This window comes from Aythya fuligula, chromosome 2 (genome assembly GCF_009819795.1).
Source record: "Aythya fuligula isolate bAytFul2 chromosome 2, bAytFul2.pri, whole genome shotgun sequence".
Classification (NCBI taxonomy): domain Eukaryota; kingdom Metazoa; phylum Chordata; class Aves; order Anseriformes; family Anatidae; genus Aythya; species Aythya fuligula.
The window spans coordinates 49,883,991-49,897,967 of record NC_045560.1 but is presented as its reverse complement, the minus strand read 5'-3'; the positions used below and the strand labels follow the sequence as shown (position 1 = coordinate 49,897,967).

Genomic DNA, 13,977 nt, shown 5'->3' with positions numbered 1-13,977 from the left:
CCTATGTTTAGTTGGAGGAAATGTTATGGAATTTGTCCTGGAGATGTGACAATCTACTGTTTGAATCTCAAGTCATTCCCACAGATAGCAGATAGTTGCATCACCTGATTAATTTTATTTTGGACTGGTAAGGACCACCTACTCTTAATGCACTCAGATTTACTTGAAACAAAATGGAATTGCAGTAAAGTTGTTAGTTTAAGTTATTCAGCCCAGGAGGTTGTTATTATCATCCATAATTATCAGTACTCTGTTGCACTACATATATTATACTGTAGAGGACTGAGTCAGTAGGGGTTGGGCTTCCACCATGTAAAGACTGGCTAGAAGCTGTGAAGCTCTTATGTGTTGTTAACCACCGGCTGCTTGGACTAGAATTAGAGTAAAGCAGATCTCTTGTAATTTATTAAGGAATACCCAGTCACCGTATGCTTCACAGATTTATGTGAATGGTAGTTCAGCTAGCAGATTATATATGAGGGTGAAAGTGGAGCCAGAAGAGAAGGATTGGATAACAGAAAAACATGCTAGGATATTAGTGTTAGGTCAGAGTTTGGACTCAATGATCTTGAGGTCTCTTCCAACCTAAACAATTCTGTGATTCTGTGATTCTGTGATTTCAGTACAGCATGAAAGAAATAATTCACTGCTCCAGTATAATAAACTCAAAATTCAAAAGGGTGGAGTTATATATTACACAACTGTATTCAAGCCATATCTAAACTTTCTGGTATCCCCTTTTACTTTTGCTCTCATCAATTATCACCTTTAAACTACTTTTCATGTCTCCCCTTTATCCCTCACCACTCCCCACTTCCTCCAGACATCACTCAAAGCTGGAAGAGCAGAGCACAACGAAGGAAGAAACTCAGCAGGCATCTGGATAAACTGGTCTCTTAAAGTGCTCCTTGTTTTTTGATTTTCTTTCTCATTCTGTAACCCTAAAATGTCATTTTCTTGTGGAGTAACAGCAAGAACACACTTATGCTATGCCACAGGACGATCCTAACTGTTGGAAAGTTCCAGAGCGCAGGCCTGCTTCAACTGTCAATGTCCATCTTGTTCCAGACCCAAAAGCTTACCTCACCCCTTTTATATTGTTTCTCTCAAACATTTGCTGAAAACTCTGTGTTCTCAAATATCAACTGTGTAGTTAGTTATACCTTACAAATCCATCAGACCTCAGAAAGTTTTCATGCCAGAAACCCACAGGGAGATTGCTTAGCAGACTGCACAAACTCACTGCTTTCTTGGTGAGGACCATACTGTAGTTAATCTTTAGGCATACCAGAGCAGCATTCAGGATGCACAGCACATTCACCCTTGCTATTGATCCATTCAGAATTCACTGTGTAGATCACAAGACTTCATGACAAGAAAATCTTCATTCCATCACGCATGTGTTGAAAGGATAGCAGCAAGGTCCTTACCACATTGTGAGAAATATGTTGGCATTCTTGGGACATGTTAAATGGGAGTAATGCACAGTGTAGGTCATCAAGAGTGTACCCTAGAGCTCACCATAAATCTTGTGTGCTCCTGAAATATCCATGTTATTCCCAATTGCCCTAAAGATACCTGAGATGGTATACCAACAATTGGTATGGGGATGGATTTCCTTTCTTTTTGTAACAAAATGTTACTTTGGTCTTGATGGGTTTCAAATGTTTTGACTCTTTTTGCTTCTTGTATTCAGAATGGAAAAAAAAAAAAATCAAATACTTTGGTCTTTCAAAGCTTCCATCATTTTGAACTCAGATATATGATTTTCTTTTTCTTTCTTTCTTTCTTTCTTTCTTTCTTTCTTTCTTTCTTTCTTTCTTTCTTTCTTTCTTTCTTTCTTTCTTTCTTTCTTTCTTTCTTTCTTTCTCTCATGTGCTTTTTTCTGCCCAGGTTTTTCCTAAATTTTCCCTTGATTTTTTTTGTGTATCAATATTAAATGGATCTGAATGCCATTTTTTCCCCTTTTATTTTTATTTTTTTATTTTATTTTAAGGAAGAAAAAGAAATACATTAAACTTTGAGGAATCAGTTGCAAAGCATTACGTTAGCTTCCCAGATCTATAACCCATCAAATAGCTGAGTGATAGCTGTGTCATGAATGGTTTTAACATTCTGTGAAGGAACTTGATATTAATTTTGGAAGTAAAATACAATACCTGGAAGATTTCTTGCCTAAGGATATTTTAGCATTCAAAGTTAATGAACCATGCTGTGGCTTAGTGGAATAAACCTATCCTGTGTGTTTTTTATGGATTTTATCTAGAAGAGTAAGTTGGGCAATATGTGTATAGCAAATACTTTGCTGATTGTAACCTGAGGTCATAATTGAAAATATATCTTTGAGTAATTAGTATTTATAGTCAAATTAATACAACAGGCAATTAAGCTGTAGTGGGTTTACATGGCAAGGTATTGTTAGTAGGGGGCCATAGGGGAGGTTTCTGTGAGAAGGATCTAGAAGCTGCCCCATATTTGGTAAGGGCCCCACTGCTGACTAGAGGCGAGCCAATAAGCAATGTTGTTTTGCGCCTCTGTGAGAGCATATTTAAGACAGGGAAAAAAAACGCTGCGCCACACAGCAGCTGGGAGAGTGAAGGGAGTGAGGAACAGACTTGCAGGCGCCAAGGTCAGTGAAGAAGGAAGGGGAAGAGGTTCTCCAGGTGCCGGAGCAGAAGTCCCCTGCGGCCTGTGGTGAGGACCATGGTGAAGCAGGATGTCCCCCTGCAGCCCACGGAGTACCACAGTGGAGCAGGGTTCCACGCTGCAGCCCATGGAGGAGACCACAGTGGAGCAGGTGGCCCTGCACCAATGGAGGCTGCCGCCTGTGGAAGACCCCTGCCAGAGCAGATTCTGGGCCGGACCTGTAGCCCGTGGAGAGGAGACCACGCAGGAGCAGGCTGCTGCCTGTGGGGGAGCCAGGTTGGAGCAGTTTTCTCCTGAGGGATGGACCCCGTGGTATGGACCCATATCTGGAGCAGCTCTGGAAGAGCTGCTGCCTGTGGGAAGCCCATGCTGGATCAGTTCATCAAGGACTGCATCCCGTGGGTGGGACCCCACAGCACAGGGGATGAGAGTGACTGAGAAGGAGCGGCAGAGAAGAAGCGCTGTAGGCTGACCATAACCCCCATTCCCCCGTTCCCCTGCACCACTCGGGGGGAGGAGGTGGAAGAGGGTGGATGGGGGGAGAAGGTGCTTTTGGTTTCTTTCCTTTGTTTCTCACTTCTCTAGCTTGCTAGTAATGAGCAATAAATCTTACTATCTTCTTATGCTGAGTCTGTTTTGCCCGTTACAATAATTACTGCATGATCTTCTCGTCCTTATCTCAACCTTTGAGCCCTTTTCATCATATTTTCTCCCCATTCCTCTTTGAGGAGGGGGAGTGAGAGAGCAGCTGTGGTGGAGCTCGGCTGCCCACTCGAGCGGAACCATGGCATAAGCCCAATTAAGAGGCTGTCTATTGGAGGAGTAATTGTGCTTTCACTTTATTCAGGGTGAAGTGTAAAGGGAAGTCTAGTTAACAGAGAAGACTCTCCAACACTGCAGTCATCACTATAGTTCATTGATCTCTCTGAAGAAGGGCATTTTTATCTATAGGATGGAAATGCTCATAAGATCTAAGTGGCTATTCTCATCCTAGACCTAGTCAGATTCAATCACTTAAGCAAATACATATTATTTTTTTTTTGACTCATTTAAGAAAAAGTATAGCAATTTCAGGGCTCATAGAACCTTCCATGTGTCCTTAGTTAATTTTTTTACTCAGTCATTGCCTGATGATTAAATCAATCGTGCTTTATCTAGACATTCTTTTAAACAAAATTAATCCAATCCAATGAAAATGAAGTTGATTCCCACTACTAAGTGTCATTCCTCTTCCCTGTCTTTCCTGTGTCGAGCTTTTCATCCACCGGAACCCTCAAGTCCCCAATACACCCCAAGAGCAGACCCAAGCAGGGCTGCTCTCAATGATTTCTTTTCCCACTCTGTACTCATGTCTGGGATTGCCCCATCCCAGATGCAGCACTGTGCACTTGGACTTGTTGTGTAAATTAAAGAAATAAGGAAGAAAGGTTGTTGTCCTTGTAACACAGAAGAAAAATGAATAAACATTTTAAGCTCCTGCTACATTTCTTAGCATGTGCAAGTTTTGTACGTAATTTTCTCAAGCCATAGGCTGGCAGCTTAGCTAGAGTTTGCAGTCCATGTGGCATCTCTTACCACACTGCAGAATGGTCAGGATGCTTTTGACATTGCTCTTTCCAAAAGAAGTAGCTGCATGTGGTTCTGCATTTTGTTGACAGCATCTGGGCAGGACATTGCTTCCCTTCAGCAGGTTCCTTGCTTTCAGTGAAAGCATCCCCATTTGTGCTGCCTTTTGAACACCCTTTCCAGATTCAGAGCACAGTGAAGACTTCTGCCACCAAATAGCTGTAATTTTGTCAGGTTAGCTGAGTCTGTCTGCAGATTACAGCTCTTTCAAAAGACAAGGTCCTTCCATGAAAGGCTGTGCAGTTCACTCTCTCTGGGAAAATGCACACAGGACCTACAAATAGTGCCCCCAAAAGTCATAGAAGAAACTCCAGTTATAATGAACATATTCTTACTGATTCCTCTCATGGCAATTACTTCAGAATCAGGACTTTTTACTGACAAGTATTAGTGAAAAAAAAAAAAAAAAAAAAAAAAAAAAAAAAACGCATAAACGAATGGCATTCCCCAATGCTGTTTCACTAAAAAGCTAAGCTGCTGTTATATTTTCTCAGGATTACCTTTACTTCTAAATTATCCATGTCCAGATTAAATGTGGGTCCTTATTTCTTAGAGGTAGTATAAAATGTCTCTGTCTGGAAACTGTGCTTCTATTCTTTCAGGCTAGTCTCATGGTATGAAGTCAATAAACCAAAGAGCAATATCCACCCAAGTGCAGATGTTCAAACAGTCAGAAACGTAATCGACTGACATTTGGAATTATACATTAGAAGCAAAGTTTTTACTTTATTAGGTGTTAGAGAGCCAGATATGCAAATGTGAGGTAACACAGAAGCAGTGTCAAGAAAACTATTTTGCCCCCAGGATCTGGCACCCAAACACACCAAAAACTACTTCTTTTTTTTTTTTTAAACAACTAAAAAACAATTTAAAACAAGCTAGTGGATCAGTGGTTCAACACACAGTGCAGGTGTAGACTTAAACATTCTCCAGACAAGTTAATTGATTAAGGGAAGTCATTACTTATATCTCTTGAGTTTACTAATGGGAGACCTGAGGAGTTTAAAAGCATATCAGGTTTCTAAAAGACTGACTCTGGACTGCATTTCAAAGTACATCAAATGCTGCTGTACCTTGACTGGATATTTGATACATACCATGCAGCAAATAGCTAGAGCTGCATTACGGCAGCAATGGGAGGTGGAGGAAGTGCCTTCTGGACATTGCTACATAGGGGGTCTGGCTGGGCTTTTCCTCTACACTACTTAAGATAATCACGCAAAGCACCCAGACAAGAGCCATCTGTGTTTAGGGTCACATAATTCCTCTTCCTTTGCTTAACCACAGCCTCTCCAGTCCCTAAGCCCCATCCTGGGTGGGCTGGATCTGTCCCCAAAGGGGGAGGCACAGACTGCACCTGCTGAACTCAAACTGCAACTACTACCCCAGCATGAATTTGAAAGGGTGACGGTACTTCTGCAATCCTCCAGCAGACTTAGGGTGGGTGTTTTGTTTGTTTCTTTCTTTTGACAAGGAGTGGTGCTGGTGGGAGAGTGTGTGGAAGAGAAAGCTTTGAATTTAAACTAGACATGGCAATATTTGAGATGTAAATACATTAGAAAAACACATAGGTTGGTCTTTCAGGAAATGTAAAAGATGATGCCATGGGTATTTGCTATCTCTAATCTTTATTATAAGCATCAACACTAGATTAAAGACAACTGCTGTGTCCTGGTCAGCACACATTGGCCAGGCATATTTTGGTCAATACCAAAATTTTAAAGTTCTGAGTGTAAATACTATCCATATTTTATGAACATACTGTATTTTCTGGTAATCTCTAACTATCTTAGCTGTATTCTTATGCAATCACTTTGTAATCCATACATTTTTTCTTTTAGAAATAGTTACTGTACATCTTCATCTTATATGAAGTATAGAAAAGTATATGAAATATAATTGTTATGCAGCTTACAAGTTGTATTTGTGGCTTATTATATTGAGAATTAAATGTATAAAGTTTCGTACATCAAGGTGAGATTATATCTCACACTACATTTAAGGACAAACTAAATATCTCTGATGTTATGTGCCAAAATATAATATTTATGTTCAGCAGGGATTGTGATCTGGTTATGTTTTCAATGGGAATTCATCTCTTTTGTTTAGTTGTTTGTATGAAGGAATGAGGGATCAAGAAAACCCAGTCTCTGCACTGTCTGCTGGGGTGGTGTGCTCATCTGAAGCTGCCCTTCTGTGACACTGCAGTGTACCTTGTAGGTAGGGTTCCTGTAGAAATAGGTTCCACTGCATATTCCAGGAATTTCAGGTTTCTAACCCTGAAGGTCCTTGGGAATTTTTTGTTGTGAGAGTTGTACTGGGAGTTGCTCATCTATATCATTCAATACTACATTTATATTTCAACTTGTATATTATAGTCATCACTTTCTTACGGTCAAGAGAAGTTTCTTTGCAAACTTACCCTGTATGATCTCTGCCACCCTTTGTGCTTTTCAGAAACCTTTCTAGTTTTGCTTTGTTTTGTTTTGAATTGAAGTGACAAGCACTGCACCATTATTTTGCACAAGGCTGCATCACTGACTTACATTATGGCATAATTCCTTTTTCAGAAGAGAATACTGGAAATTTACAATAATGTTACCCACCAGCTTGACAGAGAGCTATAAATGGGACTGACGCATCTCCCAGTGTGTATATCTAATTAATTAATTAACAAGGAAACTATAAAGAGAATTAAAGAATATGATGAACCAGACCTTGGTTTTCCGTAGGAGAAATGGAATTTAACGCTGCCTTGTATGTAATTCCTTACTCAACTCTTATCCATAAGTGCCAGAGAATTACTAACCCCTTGTCCCACCCGCAAAATACAAATGCTAGAACAATGTGATCCACAAAAGTATATATGATTTTCTTTTAAGTGTCCAGCATTGGAATATAAGACATGGGATTGCTTTGATGGCACCGTATATCAGTAGAAAATAGATGATTTCCAAAACACTATGCTAAGCCTGTGGCAGAGAGGGTAGTTAGTTAACTAAAGCATTAAAATGAGATTAAAATAAGTTAAAAAAAGTCCATCTTGTGATTGGAGTAAACATGAAATTATATATGATAGTTGGGTTTTTCAAAATGTCACTCAGCTGTGTATGAATGTAGCAAACCAATTAGATAAAATTAAATTTCAAGCCTGATTGACTTTTAAATATTCAATTTGAGCTCTGCATTTTGTGTTTATTGCATTGCTCAGGAAACATCTAGAAATGGCTGTTGAATCAAGGAATTAAATGAAAGTTACACTGTCAATAGTCTAGCTGGGGTTTCTTAGAGAGCATTATGGCAGTTCAGTTTTATTCAGCACCATTAAGTGCTGAATATCCACAGAAAACAGAACTATAAGTCTGGAAAAGGACAGACTGGCTGCTGCAGTGCTTTGGCATTTATATCTGGATAGCACTGGCAGATAACGAGAAGTTTGATACTATGGAAATCATAACTATGAAATATATAACAATAGTAACTCATGAAGACGGAATATATATCATGAAATATTGGAGGATAATTCAAATCTGCAAGGCAATCTGCTTTTCATTTCAAGTGTTGAGCCTATGTAAGCCATAACTTATCCAGGTATTACTCACGTGGGAAATAACTACAGATTTAGTACAGCCCTTGGAAAAAAAAAGAAGAATCCACAAAGGAAGAACACCAAGGATGTAATGCTCTTTTTCTTTCCACCTCCACTGTCTGTGAAGAAGAAAAGGACTTCTTGTAGAAAAACATGCTCACTACTTGTAGAGTGAGTGAAAATCCTATTGCAGCTGTCAAGGGAAATGTCTGCTGGAGAGAAAAATCCTGACAGCAAGGACAAAGCTACCTCTTTTTACCACTTTAAGAAAGAACAATTGGCATGTGATTGGCCCCAGATCCCCCCTCCCCAAACAATCTTAATGCTCTTTGACCACCCTAGTATAAAACAGAGAATGGTGTTCCACGAAGTGCTTCATTATGGCCAGCATCAACTTGGTCTTCTTTCCCCTGAATCAGAGGAGTCATTACTGCCTTTTATGATATATTTAATGCTCTGGGAAATAGGCTTTGGACCAGAGAGAGAAGAGAGAATCTGTCTCAGTGCTGGAAGGTTGAGTCAATATGTCATATGAATATTATTTTTTCATGCTTTTATGACAACCCTGCTCTCTGTCAAAAGGTCAGAGTTTCCCATTATCTTGTTCTTGTGTTATCAAAGCCATGGTAAGAAAATGTCTCACTGAAAAGCTACTGGTACCTTTTTCTTTTTCTTTTTTTTTTTTTTTTTTTTTTTTTTTCTTCCTACTAATAAAACAGAGCAGCTACAGGCAACAAAAAGTGAAAAAACAGTAGAGCCATTTCATTCTTTTAATTTCCATTTTTCTGCTGTAGTAACCTTTATACCAGCATCTTTTCTATTCTCCCAAGGCAATCTTTTCTTATTAAAAGCAAAATATACAAATGGTGAATGAAACTATTGCAATGTTACTTCCACAAAATATTTTTTTTATCTCTTCTTTTGGTCACCAAGTCCACAAATATTAGCAACTAGAAGATGCTGTAGAAAGGGAGCTGTGCCTACTCAGAAGGAGCAGCAATCTGTCATTCAACAGATAGTTTTATTTTCTTTGATCCTACTGGTAAAATCTAAGCAGTTTCATTAACAGAACCAAGTACAAAAGAAGTGCCTGTGTTTCAGTATTACATCATAGAGAACCAGCCCTCTCAAAAACACCACCCAGGGTAGTTCCTGCTAGAAAACAAGATGAAAAGGATCACTTTGACACAGTAGCCAAACCCAGCCAAGCCTTTGGAACATTCCCAGAGCTCAGAATTAAATGTGTCTTTGAAACAACCCATTCTAGAAAATGATATACAAATGAGTATAGCGTGCATCCAGCTTTGCTTTGGCAAGTGTCCTGGGCCATGATTTCCTGTGTTGAGGATCCCACCCTCAGACAGGAATAGCCAGATATTCAAATACAGGGTGAGGAGCAGCTGACTGTGTAGCTGTTCTGAACAAGGCATCTGGGTTTGTCATGTCTCTAACCAGATTGTGCTGAGATGTTGTGAAAAAAGAAAAAACAATCATAAGGCAAGCAGTGAAGTCTTGCCTACAGAACACATGAAACAGTCCTTCTTACTCTCAGCTCTGCAACACCCTCGGCTGAGAGCTGTGCTTCTGTGTGGGTCAACTGAGCAGAACGCAAATTAAGTGGTAGTCTAGAAAACATGATGTGTGAAAAAAAAAGTTGAGTGAGTTGGAATTATTCAGTGTAAAAATTGGAGGAATAGCATGAAAACAGCCTCTAAACAGGTAAAAGGCTGCTACAAAGAGTGGGAAAGGCAGGAGTACAAGAAGCAAGATTAAATTACAGCAAGAAAAACTCAGGAAAGAAGTTAAAATATTACCGATCTGTAGAGCCACTGGGCTATTTTGCCCTCAGGGGCAATTGCAAAGTTGCCAGCACTGGAGAACTTTAAGGACATATCAGACAAACACTGATCAAGAATAAAACAGATTTTTCAGCCCTTCCTTAGGACTGTGATGTACTAGATGGCCTAGGATGCTACAAAATTCTCTAGCAAGTATTACTGATGTAGTTGCTGGTCACTTGCAACCCATACACATAGTGCACCATCCAAATTACTTCTGTTGAAAGCATGCATGGCTTGTATGGAAGAGGTTTGTGCCAGGTGACCATGCTACGGGCAAGGAATGCCTGAAGCAATGATGCCTTCACCTCTGGTACCTGCTACTGGTATTTGGAAGTTGTTTCAGGGGCTACTTCCATGCATGTTGAGTGGATCCTCCACTGTTTCAGTAAGAGTCAGTGTTGTAGAAGATGACCTCCCCCTGTCTCTGTACTATCTTCTGAAAGGATTTGAAGCTCTACTGTGCCTTCTAGATGGATGGCAAGGCAGTTGTGCTGGTGTTCAGCAACCTCTCAGTTAACCAGTGTGCAAGGGAGTACAATAGGGAATTGTAATGGGGGAAAACAGGGCTTTTCATGATGGATACATCCCAAGGTATGCCAGGTCATCCAAGTCATATGCCATCCAGCATCAGGGCTTCTTCTTCCCCTGAGATACCTATACAGCAGTCAATACATGAAGTCAGAAAAATTTCATGCCACTGTCAGCTAATACACAGGAGGATGTAATGCTACAGAGTAGCAGAAGGAAGGTGGTGCACGCTTGACTGACACAGGCAGCCTGACATTTGACAACTGAATTTTACACAGGATTTTGCTCTTAAAGATAGGAAGTGCTTTACAAACATTCATTAAACTTCATGATACTTCTAACATCACCTTCTTTTTACAATTGCAGAAGATAAAGCTCTACGGTTCAGCTTCAGTCCTGGCACTAACAAAGGGTGACATGGTATTGGCTGCACAGTGAGAGTAACTGGTTGGCATTTTTCACTACTCTGCCTTCAGAATGATGTCCTAAGCAGGTCTGGATGGCTCCACTGTGATACAAGTCCTGCTGTTCAAGAGCTGTCACCATTCCCACCTGGCTGGCTGGCATGCAGATGCTTGAGGTACAGCAAGCAGTGCTTTTGCTACTTTATCGGCTGCAGAGCCTTCCCCTGTGCTGCACTTGCTCAGAGTTATTATGGAAATAGGCAGGATGGAAACCCTGGCAGAAAGGGACAACTTCCAGAGCCCCATCTCCAGACAGCCACAATCTGCATTTATGTACTCCCGCTGCCATCCATTACTCTTGCATGTTCTCACAAGCCTACAGAATTGAAATAAAAAAAATACTTTGTGTCTACCAAATTAACCAAAGTCTCTTCCTTAGGTATAATTAAACACAGATGTCTCATAAGCTAGGACAAGCCTCAGACCTGTATAAGTAACTGTTGTACAATGGCAGCAAAGAGAAGCAAGTCCAGAATTAGCAACTTTTCTGTGGTCCCAATTTGGCCATTTGCCACTGAGACATTATTTTTTCCTCTTCTTGTTGTTGGCTTTTGTTTGTTTGTTTGTCTTCCTGAAGACCAGCTGAAATGATTACAGGAATATTTTCCTTTCATTTGTGAGGTGCCATTGGATTCCCAAGGCAGCCAAGAACTTTGTTTTATTTTTAAGTCTTTCAAGGCTCATGTCTCCTCTTGGTGAACGCTGCACCTTGGATAATCTCCCCTTTAAACTCTGAAATGTGCTGGCTGGAGTAGCTGAGTCCAGTGCGAGCATAGGTCTGACTGTGGCTGCAGTTGTCCCTTACCCCCGGCTGAGATGGTTGCACCAGCAAACTTCTGCCCAATGGCTAAAGAAAGCAAAACCCTGGGCTCCTTTCCTTGCAGAAAGCCTCCAGTAGTGACACTTTCGTAGTATGATATACTTGCCAGGCAGTAAGTGCTTTATCAGAGGTCAAGATGCAGGAGCAGCCTTTGAGAAATGATTCTGCTTCCTTTGAGTCGCTGGCGGCTGGAAGACCAGTGTTGTGGGGGCCCTGCCAAACACCCTCCCCAGCTGTTAGTGTCTGTAAATGCAGGGCTTTTCTTGGCAGGGAGCAACAGAGCAGCATACAGGAGCCAGCAGTTCAGAAGTTCTCGTTTCCCTTTCCTCCTTCTGCCTGAGTGATGTGGTGGAGTGCACCCCTACCCCCACCCCCCAATTTTTAAACTGGATGTACAATGTGTGCTGCACCTAGGATGAAATCCAATGTGGAAAGAAACTGGGCTCATGGAAGCTGACGAGTCGCAGTTGTATGCCTGCAGCAGAAGCCTGTTTTCCCCATGAGGCAGTGGGATGAGTGTCAGCAATGAAGAACTGGTGAAAATCAGCAGTGCTTCACATGAGTGATGCTTTGGGATCAGGGAAAAAGCAGCTGTGAATGATTAAAAGCCCTGAAAACTTTCAGCAGTTAAAAATCCTACATTTTTAGGGAAAAGCTTTCCACTGCAGAAGGAGAGCCTAAGTTTTTTTAAGGTATTTGTGTGCTATCAGCTCAGCCAGTGGCCTGTAGTTGGTTTCAACAGGCCCTCTCAAACATTGTACCCTTCCTTGCTTGTTTGTAAGTACCAATGGATATGGAGGACTTAACACAGACTCAGGAAGGAGTTTGAGTTCCTTAGTGATTTCCACAAAAACTGGGAAATTCATCAGAGAAGATGTTAGGAGAGAAAGCATACATCTTTCTAGTTACCTGTAGACAGGTAACTAAAAATCCCATCCTCATTATACATAGTAACATATTGGCCTCATTTTTCAGGGGAAAACTGCCCATTGCCTGTGGGCAGAATGAGAGGATTTGCCTTGTCTTTGTGTACATTACTTACTTGAAAATACAAGTTACACAACAACTCTACATGCCACCAGTTAGAGTTACTTACATGAAACTGCAGTGTGAGCAAGTCCTGAGAGGTAAAAAACACTAAGCTTGCGGGAAAATACAACTTAACATTATCACAAGTGATATGTTGGGGTAATCCCTAAGCCTATTGCTCAGAACTGTCATGCATAAATTTAACAAAAAAATTCAATCCAATAGCCAACATTTATTTTTAGAAGTGATTATTTAAATTTAATTGTGGTTCAGTTTTTCAAACTTGAGTCTTACAGTATTGTAAACAGGTTTTATTGAGTCAGACTTAGCCTGCAAGTTGATTTTTTTGAGGATGTTTCTGCAGAATCTAAAAACAATCAAAGTATTTCTCTGCAGTTTATTTTTTCCATCAGAAGTGTGCATTTATTTTTAAATAGAAACAGTTCCATATAGGGTTATCCGCCCAGCCTACTGGCAAAAGAGAACTGGAAAAATAACAAGACGTAGAGAACCAGTAGAAAGACTGAAAGTGTTCTTCCCAAGCTATGAGAAATGTAGATAATAAGTAAACAGTGTAAGTGCTTGAAAATAAATCACTATTTAAATGTTATAAATAAATAAATAAATAAAGGACAACTTCTTTCCCATTTCAGAATGAAGGCTCTTTTAAGAAGCACTTTGATCTGAAGAGGAGTGCACTTGCATGGATCAGATATTAGCTGATTTGGGCATAGGAGATAGCAGCCCCAAAGCAAGCTTCACTGATGCCATCAGCACAATTTTGTCTGTTTCAAGAACCCAAGACTTCATCTCCGGATTCTCATCTCAGCATGGCTGGTCACTGGGTATAATCTTATGCCTTTGGGCATAGTCTTCCACTTCTTTTGGGCTCTGTCTCCTTTCTTCCATCCTTCCACCCAGGCCAAAGATTGCCAAGTACAATGGGTTTGCTCATAGCCTACTATGATGAAAGAAATTTGGGGTGACACTGAGAACAGCTATCATGCTCCTGCCATTATAAAATGCCAGATAAATAATGCAATATTTCATTTTAATCACAGTTCATCTCATATCTAAAGAAATTCTAGAAGGGAAGGAACTTTTAAAATGAAGAATGTGCTGTGAGGAAGTCTGATTTAATTTTGTAATATGAATACTAACCAGAACAACCCTAAATCACCAACGTCTATACAGTTATTATGGAAGAAAAAAAAAAAAAAAAAAAAAAAAAAAAGAATAATAATAATAAAAAAGAGGAATCATTTAATTTTGTAAGGCATGCATGAAAGCAGAATTTGCACAGCAGCTTGTAGCACCCAGTGTAGGATTTCTGCATTTCTTGCAGTATTCCTCAGTCCTTTAATGTAAGCTATGAATTGTTGTAACCTTACAGTATAAACCTGCCTCTCTGTTTTTTGTTCTGCATGCTAATGG

The 13,977-nt window shown here is 40.2% G+C and overlaps 1 long non-coding RNA gene across 1 annotated transcript; it reads left to right on the top strand.

Annotated features, from left to right (window-relative positions):
* The first annotated feature begins 5,490 nt into the window (after nucleotides 1-5,490).
* LOC116486367 lies at nucleotides 5,491-13,718 on the top strand. The gene is made up of 3 exons (XR_004252947.1): nucleotides 5,491-5,712; nucleotides 10,597-10,810; nucleotides 13,197-13,718. It is a non-coding gene; the product is annotated as an uncharacterized LOC116486367 (long non-coding RNA).
* Nucleotides 13,719-13,977: the final 259 nt, after the last annotated feature.